This window comes from Erithacus rubecula (genome assembly GCF_903797595.1).
Source record: "Erithacus rubecula genome assembly, chromosome: 1".
NCBI classification, from domain to species: Eukaryota; Metazoa; Chordata; class Aves; order Passeriformes; family Muscicapidae; genus Erithacus; species Erithacus rubecula.
The window spans coordinates 64,275,185-64,294,663 of record NC_136658.1 but is presented as its reverse complement, the minus strand read 5'-3'; positions in this window follow the sequence as shown (position 1 = coordinate 64,294,663).

Sequence of the window (19,479 nt, the reverse complement as noted above, 5' to 3'; positions counted from 1 at the left end):
GCAAGTAAATGATTGTGCTGACAACAGAAAACTTCAGTCAATTGAAGGCAGCTACCCATTTCCATACTTAGCTGATCAACTCATTAAACTGTCAGGAGAGAAATAGTAGTTTGGTGCATTTGAATGTGACCACATCAAACTAACACTTACAGATAAAAGAAGAACTACTTTTGAGACACCCATAGAAGTTCCAGACCCAAGGAATGCCTTTGTGAGTCATGAATGCCCTGGAAATGTTTCAGTAGGTAGTAAATTATCTATTACAAATTTTGAGATGTGCAGATAACTTCACAACTTAGATGTACTTTTTTCGATGAAACCTGGAAAGAACATCTGGTAAGAGCAAAAAGAAATTTTAAAGTGAGGAAAATTATGTTGTTTCATGAAACTTTGGTCTTGTGGCTGATATTTTCTTTCCATGTTTCTAAAGCTTATTCATGTATTAAGGAATTGATGGGTGCACTTTGAAGTTTTGTCAGCCTTCTAAACCCTGGAAGTTTACAAACAAACTGACATCATGAACACCAAAAGCAAAAATGCCAGTAGAAAATCAGTTGTTGGTAGTTCTTGATAGTGTGTTGATAGTGTGTGGAATATGATCTAGTATTCCCTTCTTCAAATGAAGAAAGCATGCCTTTTCATTAGTTTGTATAAGTATTGGGTATCTTCAAAACACTTTGATGTTTTGGACTACATTTACACAGAATGTCACCAGAACTGGAGATAATTATCAAGGTGAAACAGATTAGCTTCCCATGGAGATTTGGCATAACTCTCAGGGGGAAAGAGTGAAGCAGCACAATTTTTTTTAGTGCATATTCAGCTTTAGGTTTTAAAGAGCATGGCCTGTTTTGGGGAAAGGTTAGGTATGAATTGCTTCAATATATTATCATACCAAGGAACAGCTAGTGTTCTAATGAATATGTAGGTGATGGTATTTCAGTGGCTTTGAATATATTTTTCTCTTCTCTCAACCCACTATTGATCAGTTGTAAATCCTAGCAAAATGCATCTGGACTTCTCAAAGCACACTCTTTAATTCTGGCCCGGAAGCTTTTGTCACCTTTAAACTCTTTTATAAAAAATGACTTGCCCCTCAAAATATCATTCATCTCACTCCTCGCTAGAACTTGCAGTAGCTCACTTGCTTCACTTTAAAAGATTTCTGGGGCACTTTTAATGCCAAGTGAGGTCACAAGAGGAACATATTTCCAACTGAGATTTGTAAAAAAAAAAAAGCCAGCTTGATGCTCTAAGGGCAGAGCAGGGTATCTACTGAAAACCCTATTGTAACTAGGAAGGGTAACACTTCTCATAAGATGGGATTCTATGGGTCGGAAGTGGGGGTTTTTACACTTTCATAAAATAGTAGCATTATAGAATGGTTTGGGTTTGAATGGACCTTGCAGTTTGTCTATCCCCAATTTCCCTGCCATGGGCAGGGACACCTTACACTATCCCAGGCTGCTCAAAGATCCACTCAAACTGACCTTGAAGACTCCCAGAGATGAGGCATTCAGAACTTCTCTGTGCAAGCTGTTTCAGTGCCTTACCATCCTCACAGTAAAGAGTTACTTCCTTATATCTAATCTAAATCTATTCATTTTAAGTTTAAAGCCATTCTCCCTTGTCCTATAAGTACTGCCCTTAGAAAAAGTTCCTCTCCTGCTCTCTTATAGGACCTCTTTAGGTACTGGAAGGCTGCTGTAGAGTCTGCCTTCTTATGTTGGGGCCCTCAGAGCTGAACAATGAATGCTGGAGGAGCTGAACACACTACTCATTTCTCATCCTTATTGCCTTGTACAGGAACACCACTGAACTCCCTAGAAGTTCACAGGAACCACAGAGGAGCCACAGGAGCCACTGCTATATGCAGCTTATATTTCATCGGTGTGCTTTTTGACACCACTCTTTCCCAACCTATACAGTCTGATCTGGGCTCCTGTGCAGTTTAAAGGACATACTACCTATTTTCTCCCACAAAACAGCATTTTTCCTTTTGATCTTTAGATTTCTTTATATCTTTCTTAAAAGTTTAGAGAGCTACCTTTGTAGCAATTATATTTCTCATAAAAGAGGACCGTCTTCAGAAACATTATGCATATCTATCTGACCAAATATTAACATAGTTTTTTAAGGGGTTTTCCCTCATTTTTTACAGTTACTTTTACAGAAGCCTTAGGCAAAAGGCATTACTGGAGAAATTAATAAAATAATTTTAAAATAAATGATTGCAAATAAATATATTGCAAAGATAATATTTTAAGCCTGGGAAGTAGTCTGTTTTCACTCACTGAGACAAATGAGGCTTTAAAAGTCAGTTAACAAAGTCATACATATTTAATTTTACCTTCTTAGACCTTTAAACTTATATACTAAATATTAAACATCTTAGAAAAGTAGCACCTTTTTACATTATACATATTATATTTAACAAAAAAAATAGCCCAGAAACAACTAAAAGAATAGCATAGAATATTTCTAGATTTTTTTTTTTCATACTTTTATGTTAATTTGGGGTATAGCCAGATGTTGTCTTACAGAACAGCTGGAGCTATTCAGTAGATGACAGTTCCATAGCTGTTAGTTATCACTCCTCAATTGAGATATGATAACTGGATTCATGACTACTGCTGGTCCATTTCAGGCCAAATAAACCAGATTGTTTTAAGGAAGCAATGTGAGTAATTTAGGCAAATCTAATTTACTTGTGCTGAACTGAACTAAGAATGAACTCAGAAACTTACATCCCATCTAATTCCACTACAGTGAAAACACAAAAATCACAGGAGTCTATACAGATACTGAAGAGAAAGAGAACACCTCTAGAAGGTCATTCTTTCCATCTGAATCACTGCCTGTAAATATTTCAATCTCTTTATCAACTATTGAGAAAGTCTGAGCTACTAGTTTAGATTGAGCAATCATTAGGGCATACAAGTTTATGCCTACAGTTAGAATAAATGAAAGTCTTGAACACTGCTTCACATATGAGAGTGATATGCTAGGTGTTTAGTGGATGAGGGGTAATTCTTTCTTAAACAAATGTAGCTGTAGCAGTCAAGCTCTTTATAATTCATATATTGACTTTTCAATAGACCTCTAAGACAAAGTCATATTGTCACTGCTTGCAACCCATACTAAATGCTTACTCTTAAAATACAGTTGTACCTTTACATCCCTTTTAGAAAGAATACCCAGACATAAGAGTAAGTTTTAGGGATGGGTTGTGGGAACTAAGATTATTAATTTACAGTGCTACCACTGTAGGATGCTGTTCTAGTCCTCTGTGTAGTAAATCCATACCACAAATTAATAAAAGGGAAAAGGTAAGATGCATGTTCCTCTCCAATGTTTACTTTCCTTTGATGATTTTGGGAGGAGTGGAAGGGCAAAATTGAAAGAAAACAATTTTAAGCAACTGGATCATAACTAATAACAGTTTAAATTTATTTGTTGCTATATTAATGTTACTATTATTTATAGTAGATTAAGTATGATTACATCTTCACTGCAGAATTAGTTGAAGCAATGAGGGTATGAGCATCTGAATGAATGGCCCCAGTTGAATGGGTGAGCAGTAGATAAAACAAGCTATTAATTTTTCTTTGGTTGGCAGGATGATTGGTAGAAATTTTTGGTCATTTTTCTGTGAAATTATACAGTTTAATTGGATCATTGTCTGTCAGCTGTAATCTTTCAGTGTAAGTAGTAGACATTCTCAACATTGTGAAGAGAAGAGAAGAAGAAGAAGAAGAGAAGAAGAGAAGAGAAGAGAAGAGAAGAGAAGAGAAGAGAAGAGAAGAGAAGAGAAGAGAAGAGAAGAGAAGAGAAGAGAAGAGAAGAGAAGAGAAGAGAAGAGAAGAGAAGAGAAGAGAAGAGAAGAGAAGAGAAGAGAAGAGAAGAGAAGAGAAGAGAAGAGAAGAGAGAAGAGAAGAGGAGGAGCATGCTAATACTATTGACCTGACCAATAAGTGTAGTGGTAACTGTACAGGATTTCTTTTAAACATGTTTTTTTTCTCCATTGGACTGTACATAGATATGATGGAAAATAGCACTAGAAAAAAATGAGCATGACTATAGAAGTCTCAAAGCAGGCATCTGTGTGTTACATTTACCAATATTACCTTCTCTTTTTATTTCAGATGGATTTTGCAACAGAAAACTATTCCTTATCCTGATTTTACAGGAAACAGAACAATTATCTTTCTGATTTTTCCATTTAAAAATTTAGTACATCTACTAAAAATCTAGTAGAAGGTCTTATCAGACATTAATCTGTGCCAAAACACAAGACAATTACAATTGTTAACTTTTAGGAAAATTACTTGAACATGAGAGAGAGAAAGGGTCATGACTCCTCCCGTATACTGACATTGCAACAAGTCTGAAAACATATTACCTGTGTTTGCAAGGGCAGCCATAGATTTCAACCTTTCTTTGCCTCCACAGATCAACCATTTCTGTTCTGTCATGTAAGTGTCAACTCATGTAATTAGGTGTAAAGAGGCATGTGGTGCTAATATGCAATACTGGCACAGAATGAGGAATTCCTGGGGAAAAAAAAAAGTGACATTTTCAGGGTAATGCCAACTGTCCGCATAAACCTACCATTGCTTGACTTTTGTACTGGCTTGTGAGTAGGCAAAATGCCATCCAAACAGACGTTCAAGACTTCAGAGAGGCAAAATACCATGTATGCATACTATGTATTTGCAGGGAGCACAGCTCCTATCAAGAATGTCAACTCATCCATCTGTCACGAAAATCCAGGCCTAGAGTTATGGGAATGATCCTCAAATGACCCATCAATAATTTGGATTAGTTTCCAAAGAGATTCTTCTTCAACAGAGAGAAAAAATTTGGCCTACTACCCCCTGCCTACAGATTACAGATAACAATTTTAACAAAGTCTTTAGTGTTTCTCATCTCTGCAACTATACATGATAGAGCATGGTGCCTATGCACCTGCTGCAATGCCCTGCCAGCACATTTCATGCTTCAGCTTTCACACAAACTGGTTTCTAAAGTGATTAATGGAATTACACTGGGAAATATCATGCCTAAAGGAAAATTAAGAAGTCACCTATTTGAATCCAGTTAAAAGACACAAATGAGCCAAATTCTTCAAGATGGTTGCCATAGCTCTTATTTATGAAGATAGGCTGAAAGGTTTTACCCTGCTGAGGGCAATCCTGTGCAGAACACTTGCTGCCCCAAACAGTGCTCTGGAATCAGAGAGAACATATCTCTCACCATGCAGCTCAGCCCAAGTTAAATATCCCTGCTGAGTATCAGCCAATTAACTTGGGCATAATGCCTTGTTTAAGGAAAGGTATCATATGTTTTATATGTTCCTGGATTATCATACTTAAAGAAGTCATTGGAACCTTCCAGAAAAATAGGAAAACCAAAACCAAAGCCCAAATAAACCCACAAAACACCAAAAAAAGAAGACAAAAGCAAACAAAAAAACAAGGAATGGAAATACATGATGAGAATAAATGAGCATGCTCAAATAGAAAAAGATTGAAAGACTCTAGAAATGCAGAAAGATTTGAAAATTAACTTTTTGTTTGTGGGTTATGAAACAGATTTGGAAAAGTGACAGTTAGAAAATAATTTCCTAAAAACTGCGAAGAAGTGAATATGTTTTCTCTTAGTTAAAAAACTAAGTTTCAGTGGCTGGGCTATGAGCCAGAACCTGCCTGCAAGGACACAGCCAGTAGAAGAAAAAGAGTTTCTAATGCTCCTCCCTATCCCACATTTTATTCCATTTTCCTAATCATGTTTACCAAATTTAAACTGGCAAGAAAATGCTCCCTAAACTCTTCTTAGGCATGAAATGGCCCATGAACATTCTATTATACTCTCCAGCTTCCAAAATAGGTAGGCTGGAGGCATGTCCTCTGTTGAGAAATGTGTCTGACTTGTGCTAAATCCAAAGTTTACTAGGGCCCTGGTAGGGCATCTGCCCTGCTTGGCCTAAAGCATGTTAGAGACCTCTCTAACATTTAACATCACAGGAAATAAAGTTCTGATACTCAGGAGATCTCTCTGGCAGGGGTTATTTTAGTACTTCAAGCAACTTTATGTTTTCTGTATTCTGAGTATATATTCTATGATTTAGTCTAATAAAAAAAAATAAAATTCTGTTTGAATATCATTCTTTCTTTGGACAGAGGAAAAACTAAATACATCTGTCCTCAGAACCCTGGCTAATTTTGAGTCCTGCCACACCAAAGTCATACAATTGCATTAATTTCAACACCTGCAGGTTGACAGTCTGGTTGTACAGCTGGTGATGTTGACAGGAATTTGGCTTTCACAACCACGGGACCCACTTTGAGGACAGAGGACTGGAAGAGGAAGAGGAGATACTCCTCACAAAGTCAGGCCAAGATAATCTTTGCAAAAGGCCATCCAAAGTGATGAGGAGACCTTTAAACTAGAAACAACACAACTCATGATAAAGTGCAGTAGAGTTCAATAGTGCTGGAAAGCAAAGGGACAAGATGATGGGGAAAAGGGAGATCTCAGAAATTATAGAGTAGGGTGAAAGGAAATTCGCCTTTGGTGTATACAGTCTAGGAAATCAGCATTGGAAAGTGGAGGTGTGAAGCGAGTGAAGGTTGATTAAAAACTTGATATGTGCGCTTGCAGTCCAAAAGCCAAATGTATCCTGGGCTGCATCAAAAGCAGTGTGCTCAGCAAGGCAAAGGTGGTGATTCTGCCCCTCTGCTCTGCTCTTGTGAGATCCTATCTGGAGTACTACTTCCACCTCTGGTGCACTCAGCATAAGAAGGGCATGGAATTGTTGGAGTGGGTCCAGAGCAGCGTCACAGAATTGTTAAGAGGACTGGGGCACCGTTTATGTGAAGACAGGCTGAGGAAGTAGGGGCTATTCAGCATGGAGAAGAGAGGGTTGCATGGAGACCTCCAAAGGGGCCCCAGGGATGACAGAGAAGGACACTACCCCAGGAACTGCAGTGATAGGACAAGGAGCAATGGGTACAAATTGAAAGAGGGGAAATTTGGGTTAGATATTTTGGAAGAACTTTTGACTCTGAGGATGGTGAGACAGCAGAACATATTTCCCAGGGGGATCATGTATTCCCCAATTTTGGCAGTATTCAAAGCCAGATTGGATAAGACATTGAGCAACTTGGTCTACAGGGAGGTGTCCCTGCCTGTAGCAGGTTGGGTTGAGACTAGACAATCTTTAAGGCCCATTGCAACCCCTTAACATTCTATGATTCTATGAGTTCACAAGGCCATGACATCACTGAGATAACTGAGACAAAAATTCAGATTTAGCAGCATTCATTTTTCTCCAGTGAATATAGAGGTAGCTCAGAAAACTCTGCCTAATTTCTAGATTACTATTTAGAGATAAAACCCATTGTTGCTTTTAGAGACTTTTTACTTTTCTCTGGTACCTGATTTTTAGAATGTTGAATACCCAGCTTTTCTAAAACCCACTTATTTGAGCAATATAAAATGTTTGCTTAATTTTGAAATAAAAAGAAAAAGAACTTCTCACTCATATAAAACATGAATTCATATTGAAAAATGAGTCTTTTCACCACAGAGCACATACACACACGTGAAATGAATACAGCTATTGATGCCAACAACTATGGATGAAAAAGAATTTGTTCAAAACTATTGTAGGCTCAGCCCTTATGAGGCAAGAGGTTAATTTGTCTGTCTATACATCTGTTTTGTAACTCAGATGTCAATCATGTTTACCCTCCTGAAAAGAGCAGAGCTGCAGCTGAGATGAATCCAGAGAACCCAACAAGACTATGACCCCAAATATCTTCAGCTTGTCTCTGTTTTTTCAGTGCTGTGAGCAATAAAAATATCAAGTGAGAGAATCTAGTCATATGCACATAGACTGAAAAATAATACTTGTAGAGGACTGTATAATAGGTAATTATATAACATTTTGCTAAATATTGGTAATGGTATCTTTAAAATACCATAAGATACCCAAAACTCATGCATAAGAAAAACCTGAGAAAGAGCTTAGCTCTGTACTCTCTGACTTAGATTTAACACACTTGAAAATCAACAGATAAAAGGGAGCAAATTGCTAGGGATCCACAGTAAAGCTTTCAGAGAGAAAAGCAATTGGAGAATGAAAGTGAGACCTTTAATAGTAGTTCTTAACATGGGCATGGGGATTCAAGAAAGAGAGGCAATTTCTGAGACCCAATTATGTGACTGTAACTTGAACTGCATGTGTAAGTGCAGAGGGAAGCACTCCTATCTTTAAAGAGCTGGCATAATATTTTCTCTGTTGCCAACTTCACTAAACAAGGGAGTACTGTGGCATTTCAATGTCAAACTGCCTACATGCATTTGAGATGTACAACATGAAAGAAGAAGAAGGTTTTAGCAAGATTTCATTTGGTTGTTGAGTTAGAATTTTCATTCTAAATACTTTACACTCACATATACTGTCTGTGAAGAATTAGACTTAAAATTAGACAAAAATAAAGGAGTTCTATACCTATCTGAAAACACCGTATTTTGGTATTATTTTCTGAAAAAGAGAGAAAATGTGGGGAAAATAAAGCCCAAAATATTTCCTAGTCTTGCAAAATGGATCTCTTTGCACTAAAGAAATAGCCTATTAAATATATATATATATATATATATATATATATGAAATTAAGACCTCAGACTTAGTTAAAGGTAGTTTTTATACAAAAATTTTAGAAAAAAAATATTTACATATGTGTGATCATTATGTGACTGTGTAAAAGCATATTCAGAAAGAATAAAATAAGACCTTTTTTTTTCTTATGACCTCTATCTCTAAATGGATCTTCCTGTCTATTTTCCTTTTTTTGTTTGCTTTTTGGGGGTGTGGGTTTTTTGTTTGTATGGCATGTTAATTGGTTTGGTTTTATGTTTTGTTTTGGTGTTTGTATGTGTGTGTGTATGTGAAGAAATCAGAAAATTACATGACAAAAGCAAGATCACTTGAGAAATGTGGCTGTTTCCCCTGTAGTTATAATCTTACCTACACATTTATTCTTAGGCAATGTCAAAAATCATGATACTGACATCCATGATATACAGATTGACCTTTGATCCAAAGGCATACTCTTCTTTTACTGTTCTTGCTGTAGCCATGCATGCTATGTTGGCACCCACTCTCTTCAGCATATCAAGCACACTGATAATTCATAACTGACCTGTAATGGTTTCCAAGGGGGTGGTGGTGAATATTTAAAGCTACAGTAAAGCCCAAGTAGTGTTCAAAATTTCAGTGCATAATTTTAAGCAAAATCAAATTGTTATAGAGACCAGAAAAAAAGATATACTTGATCTAGTTTCATAAAAAATCTAATTGAATCTGTTGGAATATAATTGAATATTTATGTATTTCCAGTTTAAAAACTTCCTCAAAAGAAGCCAATCCCAAGAAACCCAAAAATTACTTGTATCATTAATTTTAGCACACCATTTGTTGCTTCCAGTAATAGCAACACAACAAAATTCAGGTAACCACCCCTAATAACTATAATTTTTCATAAATTTTTCAGCAGAGAAAAACCATTGTTGAGTTCCTGCATCACATGATGCATCTTACTTGATCTGTAGAACAATAATAAAAGTAGAAGTTTTAAACGTGTCACCAGAGGCACTAAGCAAAGATGCTAAGGAGGTGAGAGAAAGGGGTATAGAAGAGATATGTCTTCAATTTCATGTTATTAAGCATAAAGGAATTAACAGAATCAGTGATATATTGAATCCTATTACCTGTGGCAATTCTAATGGGTTTTTTTAGCTGGTAGGGATTTCAACAGAAAATTTTGCATAGATTTTATTCACTGTGTGTGCATGTGCATGTCAATACATATGCATATTACACTGTGGAAGTCTAGGAGAACAATATTATACAAAGCAAGAAATTTGTTGGTTATTCATTATTAATATAACACAAGAGAAGAATAGGAAAGAAGACAGGAAAAAGGGACATTAGTCTTGTACATTGCTTGCCACAAGGAAACTTCAGTGGGGTTGTGGCAGGAACAAAACTGCACCACTCAGTGCAGACATGCAATCAAAACCTTATTTGCTCAGTAGGATGGTTACAGTGACTGAATAGCAACCTTGTAATCTAAGATTTGTATTCCGAGATGTGCACACGCACAGACACACACACACATTTCACACTGACACTGCTCAAGGTTCCAGCTCCTCTGAATTCCATGAATTCCTCATGTCCATTCTGGCTCGCAGCCAGGGAAATCCCTACTAAGTTTACTGTGCAGGCACAATATAAATGTTACTGAGAAGCAAAACTTCTGTTATTGCATAGTGTAATGCCCGGCTTGATAAACCTCATCAGCATTAGTATAAGAGGTAAATTTGGCTCAGGAAGATTTTATTGACTTTTTATCAAGGTCTGATGGGGTGGACTCCATTACCCCCAAGGTGCTCCTTCCCATTTCTAAATATTAAAGATAAACAATTCATTTTCCACAATTTACCCCAGCTAATAATTCCTACTGTTAAGATCTGATTATTAGGGTTATTAGAGAGATGCCTTTTCCCAAATCTAGACCACATGCCAAAATCAATAGAGAGGATTTTATTTAACATTAGGGAGGATGGCTGATGTTTTACATTGTCTTTTGCAACACTGTAGACTTGTTGCAAAACTGGGAATCATGTCAAATATTGTTAATAATTTTGCCATACTGGTCAATGAGATAGCTATGGTATGTTTAGATTTTAAAAATATCACATATATTGTTCCCCAGTAGTCACTCAGATTAATTTAAAAAGAAAGTTATAACTTTGTTATCATCTTTAGAACTGAAAGTAGTCAGCTTTTGCCTGAAAAGCAGTGTTAAATGACAAGACTCCTAAAAATACCAGTTTTACTGAAAATCTTGTCACATGTTTGGAGGTAATCTGTGACTTTATAAACTCATAAGCATGACCATAAATGTTCACTAATGAAATACACTATAGGCTTAATATAAAATCATACTGCAGTCAGGTATGTAAAATCACACAATTTTACAATCATACAAGTGCCAAAAGATTTCAACAGAAGGGACATGAAAGATCATCTAGTCCCAACATGCCTGCCGTGGGCACAGATACCTTCCACTAGACCAGGTTGCTCAAACACCCATCCAGCCTTGCTTTAAACACTTTCAGGTATGGAATATCCACAACTTCTCTGGAAAACCTCCTCGAGTACCTCACCATCATCATAGCACAGAATTTCTTCCTAACATCCAACTTCTACCTATTCTTTTTTAATTTGAAGCTGTTCATTCTTGTCCTATCATTTCATGCCTTGGTAAAAATTGTATTGAATTGCTAATCAGATTCTAAGAAATTGAAAAATATGTTTGAAGATAAATGACAAAAATTATTGCTCTGAATAACTGCAGACTGGCTTTCTACATTTTTGTCCTTTATCAAATATTACTCTCTAAAGCAGTTAGTATTTAAGTTTCTCAATAGCCAATAATTTTTGGTTTTCTAATTTTCTATATGAAAAAACTATTTTACATTTTAGTCTTTATTTTTTGTCTCTTCAGTGCCAATATCAACCCATGTTAGCTGTCTGAATAAAAAGAGATGATATACTATTCTACCTTGCCTTCCCATGGCTACTATTTAATTTAATGGGAATTTTGTGTCATAAAATGACTGTGGTCTACCCTTTATTCTCCATAGACAAAGTAGCTCAATTCCAGTGTTTTCTCTACTTACCAATTACTTATATTCTTTGCAAGTTATGTTGCTGTTTCAAACACTGCATCCTTTAAAGCTAAGCCAAATGCATATTATCCTGACCTACCACAAGATGTTCTGACAATATATCATGTAGGTTTCGTGGTAGTTTAAAACTTACTTTCTCTTGTGGACAAATATGTGATACAAGTTCTGGGGCTTAAGTTAGAAGGGGCGAAATGCATTGCATTTCTAAATGCTATGTTACAACTAAAAGTAAAGCAAACACTGAAAGTTAGCACTGTGTTTTGGCAAAAAAAAAAAAAAAAAAAAAAAAAAAAAAAAAAAAAAAAAAAAAAAAAAGCAAATACATTAAACATTGACTGAAATAAGAGAAGATTCCTGAATGCAATCCATTATGCCCAAAGTCATTCTCGAGTTAAAAAAATGTGCTTCATACTAAAACCATTTATTTTTCATGTCTCACAATAAGTAAGCTCTAAGCACAGTTCACTGTGTGATAGATTTCCTTCTACAGTTTAGCTCTCCTCAGTCTAAACCTATAGACAGAAGTCCTTCGAGAAATTTATCAGCAAGGGCCAATGACAGAGAGGTCACAACTACTGATACTTCTCATGCATTTTTACCTAGAATAATTGTTCTCTGAAAAAAGAAGACATGCAATTATACAGAAAACCCAAGAAAACATTAATTTGCCCAGAGTAATGGAGAGTCATAGAGGAACTCTTTCACTTCTATTGGAATATAATTCTTAAATCTGTATAGAAAGCAAAGTTAAAAATAAGTGTGTTACCAAGATTTTATAAGATTGTGTAGTAGCATACTAACCTATCTAGTACATGGAAAAATAAGACAACTCCTGCTGCAAATAAGCATTAATTCATAGTTCTTTTCACTGTCCAACCTTTCCTTTCATTGAATGCAAGAGAAAGAAAAATACAGAAGTACATCTAATAACGCATTATGAGACTGGCTCCTGAAGAGTGTGACTAATAGAACAGTATTTTATTGAAATTTAGGGAAAATGATCAATTAGACAAAAAGAATATCCAGAATGAAGTTATTGCACTGTTATTCCCCATTTAGCTCCTTCAAAGAACTGTTCCTCTGATTTTTGGCAATGAGTATCTAGGATGTTAGTCATATAGGTTGAACAAATCATCACTGAAACCACAGCAAATGAAGTTTTAAATAACAAAATATACACCTGCTTATTGCTTAGCCACTGGGCACAATTTGCTGACTTTCTGCTGTTACCTCTCAGCTCTGGTGCATTTTTTTCCCAATATCTGAGGAGTAATGTCCATTACATGTGCATTACAGTACTGTTTATGCCCATCTGTGATGGGCTGTTTGTTACCAAAGCAGTTAACTCATGTTTGCCTGTTTTGATAAATAATTAAAGCTCAAGAGCTACTTACTAAACTCAAAGTCATATGACCAGGTGTAGCTGTTTGCTAAGAGAGCATCTGCCCCTGAGCTGCCTATTTCTCCCTGTCAGAATGACTAACTCAGGCACAGTTGTAGGTACTTCTAAACTTAGAGTAAGTGTAAGATTCATTCCTTGGCACCCAAAGAGTTATGTTATGAATAAACAGAATAAACAGCACTATGAGGGCAGAAACAGTGTAAACAACTTAATCTTGGAGTCAGGAGGTTGACAGAAGTCTCTGAAGACAGGAATTTAGTGTCCTGATTCTGTGCCCTGATCACTTCATGCACCACACTGCTTGTACTTTACTGTCAAGAAAAAAATACCACCATAAATATATATATATATACACACACACACATATGCATGTGTATGATAGTGTGAAACACACAAACATGCACAGATATTTATTTAAGTAGACTACTGTTACAGCATTTAATCAAAAACTGGGATCTGGACAAACATATCCTATACAATCTATATTTAAGGCATGATACTTGTACTGTCAGACTAAAGAGAAGGAGAGGAGGTAGAACATACTGGAAAGTTACTAGCAGATGCTGCTTCAACATATCATCTTCTGATGGACCCTTCTTCAGTTTTTCATGGGAGGATAGAATAAGAAGGTAAGAGTACTGAGGAGGAAAGCCAGTTTAAAAAATAAATTGCATATATTGACTCATACAGTAGACAAAGACTAATAGTTTCTTTACTAGGATTGTCCTAGTAACAGGTGCAAAAGTAGCAATCATTGTCAGATTATTTTCAATAGAAAAATAATTCATTATATCATTGTTATCTCTGTTAAAATCTCCTTTTTCATTACTTAACTGGTCTAACTATTCAAAAAAGTGTCTTAAACTTACAAAGTCTCTACACATTTATCAAAGTTAGAACAGCTGAATCCCACCTGTGGCTGGAAGTCCCAGTTTTGACACAACAGAGACAAACAGATTCTTCAATAATGAAGTTCTTGTTGGCTATTTTATGTGAGATAGCTGGGGTGAAAGATCACTTTTATATTCTTTTTTACTGAAAGAAGTGAGAAACTGGTCTGAGAAGTAGCTCTTCTGCTAGATGTTGCAGTGATGCTTTCCCTACATTTTTTTAACCCTGGCTTCTATTGTTTTAGTTCTTCCTATACAAAGGGAACATTATACTGTTCTCTCATTTAGACTCTGTGAAGGCAATTTTACATATCAGCTGTAGCCAGATTTGTGATTGATGGCAGACATCAAACACAAACACATCCTCAAACATGGAATTATATACACAGATACATGCACGTATTTTATTTAGGTTCATTAATCTAAGTGGTTCAAGGACAGTGCTTCTTTATCAGGTTTTCATAAAACAATTAATTGATGTAAATTTGCCTTCTGTTCTGCACCATGTGGATTTGAAGGTTCATAAGATTCAATACTGGAACTCAATAATGAAAGCTAATTTCACAATTTCATCATCTATAACTCAAGGTTGTGTATTCATCAACCAAACTCCACAGTTTTCTGGGGCTATTTTGAATAACTAATGTGGAATGAATCTTACCTTTACAAGAAGATTATACTCAGAAGGGATTGCAAAGCTGGAAATCTGAGTTTTAAATGTTTGTGACCTATCTGATTTGTATTCACTTTTTTACATTCAGTACATAGTGTCTGATATTTTGTCAGGCATTTTATGCAATGTACAGGTTAAAATAGATCCCCAGATTCTACATATCTTACTTTCCTTCTTCAAGCATATTCAAACTTTTGACTAGCCTTGGTGTTATGAACAATTCCTTTTTACCTTCACAGACCATTTCTTCACCTTAATATGCTTCACAAATGTGACCTCCTAAAAGGAGTGTCAAAGAGGGAAGATGTATCCCAAACATGGAAGTCATGTTTTGACTACAATACAGTGATTCAGTCTTGAGAAACATACAGAAAATAATTGAAAATATATTTGCTTCAATAAGAACAAAGGAAAACACAGACTCTCACATGAAACTTATCCTAGTGTTGATGGCATACAGTTCCACAGTTAGTAGTAAGCTGGTAGGGAAAAGAGAACCAACATTCTCTGCTGCATAGTTAATCCACTCTCTTATGCTGGGACAAAGTATGGTTCTTTAATAGTGTTTTAGATAAGTTACCATTGAATTAAAAAAAAATAAACAAACACATCATTAAATACTTGACATAATAATTCCATGGTGACCCCCAACATTTCTTGTAGTGCACTTGTGCATGGATTTTTCTTGTGCAAGTTTGTGAAAGAATTAGAAAGGCCACTCTTAATTACATATGTCATGTATTTCTTTGTAACAGTTTCTGACCTTGCTGTATGCATCTTCAGGGATGATGCTATAAACACTTCTTAAAAAAAATTCATAAATGGAGGCAACAACACACACAAAAGTATACTGATGCTTGGTTTATAGTAGAAATGAGAAGGAATTAATTAAGGCATTAGTGTATACAATAAAAGATATATATTAATCACTTCCATTCTGTTTATCCTTTTCTGATCTGGACTTTCTATTTATGGTTCTGCTTTTTAGATTACTTATTTGCCATCATGTAATGGTGATTGGGTTTTGAAATCTTCACAAAGCACAGCTTTACAAAGCAAAATTTTTCTCTTGGCCATTCTGAGGTATGACATTTATTTTAAGCAACTTATTGATTTAAACAATGGGGAAAAGGGAAGATGCATGCACAAGAGTTATCTGTCCACACAAAAGCCCATATAAAGATAAGACAGTATTTTTAACTATTTTTAATAAAATTAATTAATTCATTTCATTATGTTGCACATGATCAGCTACTCTAGCAGCCACTGTCTGGAGGAAATTAACTCACCAGTCATCACTGGACTTCACACATTTGTGATACGGCCCAGAATTTCAAGGTGACTGTGACCTGGTACTCTTATAATTCGATAAAAGGCTTGTAAAAGTGAAGCCAATGACTTTTGTCATGGCATTCTTGTTTTGTCATGGATTCGCTTCAAAGAAGGGCCAACTCTGAAGTTAAATTAAATGAAAAATTTGTGCAGTAATTTTTCTGTGTGTTCTTGTTATCTTCTCTCCATGTGATGTGTGTTGGAGGATCATTCACCAGTGACTGATAGGTTGGACAGCCCATGTGTAGGAGGCCACTAGCATCTGACCAGAGTCCAAGGTCTGAGGCTGCCTAAGCATCTCTATGTCCAAGCATGGATGTCAGACTTAAAGCCCATGAACTGAGGTGGTTTTGTCAATCAAGAAAATGGGAGTATGTGCATGTTTCACTGATTAGTTTCAAACCTGGTGAGACACAGAAGAGGAAGAATCCTGGGCTGTCTGTGTTCAGGTGTATGTGCACATTGCTGGTGTTTGTGGGTTCTGGAAAAGGCCATGCTATCTGTGCATTGACACATGGCCAGCCACATCTGCTAGGCTTATCTTTGGGGCACTCATGTGTCCTCAGATATTGTCTGGATCTGGAAATGACAATAGCATCCAGAAGACTGAGAGGAGACATCTTATGGGTTTATGAGTCCTAATCCAGCCTAACCTTAGCAAAGTCAGCACTATTTCATTCATAAGAAGGCTCTCTGCAAAATATGTCACAGTATGCTACTTGCACAAGGAAGGGCAAGAACTTCTTTCCAAAAGTGACTGACCTTCTTCTCCCTCAAGCCCTGGTGAACACATTAACAGAAATAATCAACTGGTCTAAGTTCCTTCTGTGAAGACAAAGATTTCTTTAGTTTTTCCATCTGTCTATTCCATGGCATAGGAACTCAAAAGAATCTCTACAGCAAGCTCTTTCCAACTATCATCGTGGTGTCTCCCAAAAAAGGGTAAATATTTGGTGGTATTTGATAGTTATGCAGAAGGGTATAAAAATACTGTTTAAAAATCTATTAATACACATAGTATTTTCACCAACATTTTAACCCAATAGTTTGACCATTAGTTCACATAGGGGCAAATTACACAAATCACAAAGTGGAAAAATCCTTCTCACAGGATTTATTAAGCCTTATATTGATATATGACTTTTAATGAACATTAAGATTCACCAATAGAGAGAAAACAAAATTGTTCCTATTCTCCTGTTCTAGGTTTGCTGTCATTGTTCACCATCTAAAACCTTCTGGTTCCTGTAGAATGTGAAGTCACATTGCATTTTCAAGGATGCTAAATGTGAATATGCTCTTATCCGTGCACCAGCTAACATAAACCAAAAATACCTTATCTGTTTTTACATTTGACTTTAACAATATGATCAGGTTAATGATACATTTAAAGTTAATGAGCCAGTTATTTTTAGACTAAGCAATAAGTACACACACTCATTTTACTGTGCAAATAACTGCTCACTGACAGTGGCCTTTGTGTTGCTGTTTGCACCTCTAAATTAGTCTTGAGCAATTATTAGTAAGATCTCATGGAATGTTTCTATTGATGCTTTCTAAAACTGATTGGTACTCTAAGGAAGTGTTGCATCTTGCTGAAAAGGAATTTTATTCATTCAGTATATATGTATCCTTAATGTGATATTGAAGAAAAATTGTAGCAACCTTGTAGTATTATATCAAAATTTCTGAAATAACCACAAGTAGAAGTTATTTTTGGCCTAAGAGACTATTCCTTAATCTGGCTAAACTTGGCATAATGACATTGACAATAGCAGTGTGAGATTAACACCTAAATTTTTGGATTGGTAAAGATGAGAGAAGCCAAAAGTGTGAGTATACAAACTGTACCACAAATTCATGTTCCAGAAACATTTTGTGGCTTAGTATTATACAAAGAACTTTCCAACAGGAAAAACTGGGGTTTTCACTGTGCTATACAGATAGCAAATTATGTTTTCTTTCTGAGTCAACTGTGCCATTCAGGTAACTCCTGACAGAAAGAAGACAGAAATCCCTTGGTACTGCCAAGAGAATTCTGTAGCCAAAATTATTTTAAGCAGAGATTAAAAAATATTGTTATTAGCCAGCCTCTCATGTCATGTAAACATGGTGCAGAGGAAACATAGGTATTTGTTCCTGTGAGCAAAATAGACCAGATATTGCTCCTGTAGAATTGTACTTGTGTTAATGGTGGCTGTGTTTTGTTATCTAGTTATTCTACAACCCATGTATTAACATATTCAGGCTTTACACAGCACCAAAAAAAAAATGTGTCAAATGCCAAACAGAAGTGGATTCCAATGAAGTTTTGAGGAAATGCAGCACTGTTCTTCTATTGACAATAAACCACTGTCTAAATCAGGACTTTTTCATTAAATATTTTCTTAAATGTGTGCGTCAGTAGAGAAATATATGGTGAATATGCAAGCAAAACTTTTGGGTGACATGAAATTACACATAGGACTTGTTTTAAAGCTGACATTGGACAGGCATTCTGCATGCTACTGGGCATAGCTCACTTGTAACTGACCACCATCATTCTTTTTTTAGAGACTACCTCCTCTCAGTTGCTGATTCCAAAGGCACTTTAATCATAACAAATTGGGTTAGTTTAAAATGTACAAACACCAAGCCTTCTATAGTCCAGATCATTTTGACTGATGCAAATTACAGTGTACTTGTAACAGTGTTTGTGTGAGAGGATTTATTGGGGAGAATAATGTCAGGCAGAAGGAAAAGGAACAGCAGGGCTAAACTGGCAATGGTAACCATTTCTGTTAATACAGCTGAATCACAAAAAGGCTGTTTATCCACAGGACAGAGGAACCAATGGCAAATATGCAACACCAGAAGCAGACAACTGACACTAGTTTTGACAGGTTAGGACATAAACATCAGTAGCAATGCAATCCAGAGATCGGCAGTGATATAAAGGTGAATAATGAGACACAGGCAGAGACAGATTCATGAAGAGCTCCAGTGCTTTAGCCAGAATCCATATTCCCTTGCTATGAGCAGATATTGCATTATCAGATACAGCCAGCTCAGCAAGATGTCAAGGATGGAGAAAGTCATTGCTGTGTTTTAGTGTGGGAGTGACAGCCATAGGTTTAACAGTACCAGATGGGCAAACCTGTGGCATCTGAACAGTTCAAGTGTGGAGCTGTTGCAGAAACTGTGATGTGAATGGCTGCAGGCAAGCTCTCCTGGTGGAAAGCCTTCTGGATCTGCACCAGAAGTGAGGAAATGAGCCAGCACTGCCTGTTTAAGCCAACATCAGCAGGTCTCTCAGGACTCAGCTGTCTGCTCATCCCACTCTCAGTCCACAATAAAGTAGTGCATAAATAACTGTCTAAGGAACACAGATATCTTCTGTATGTGGACTGGTCTTGGCTCCTGTGCCGTAGGAAGTACAT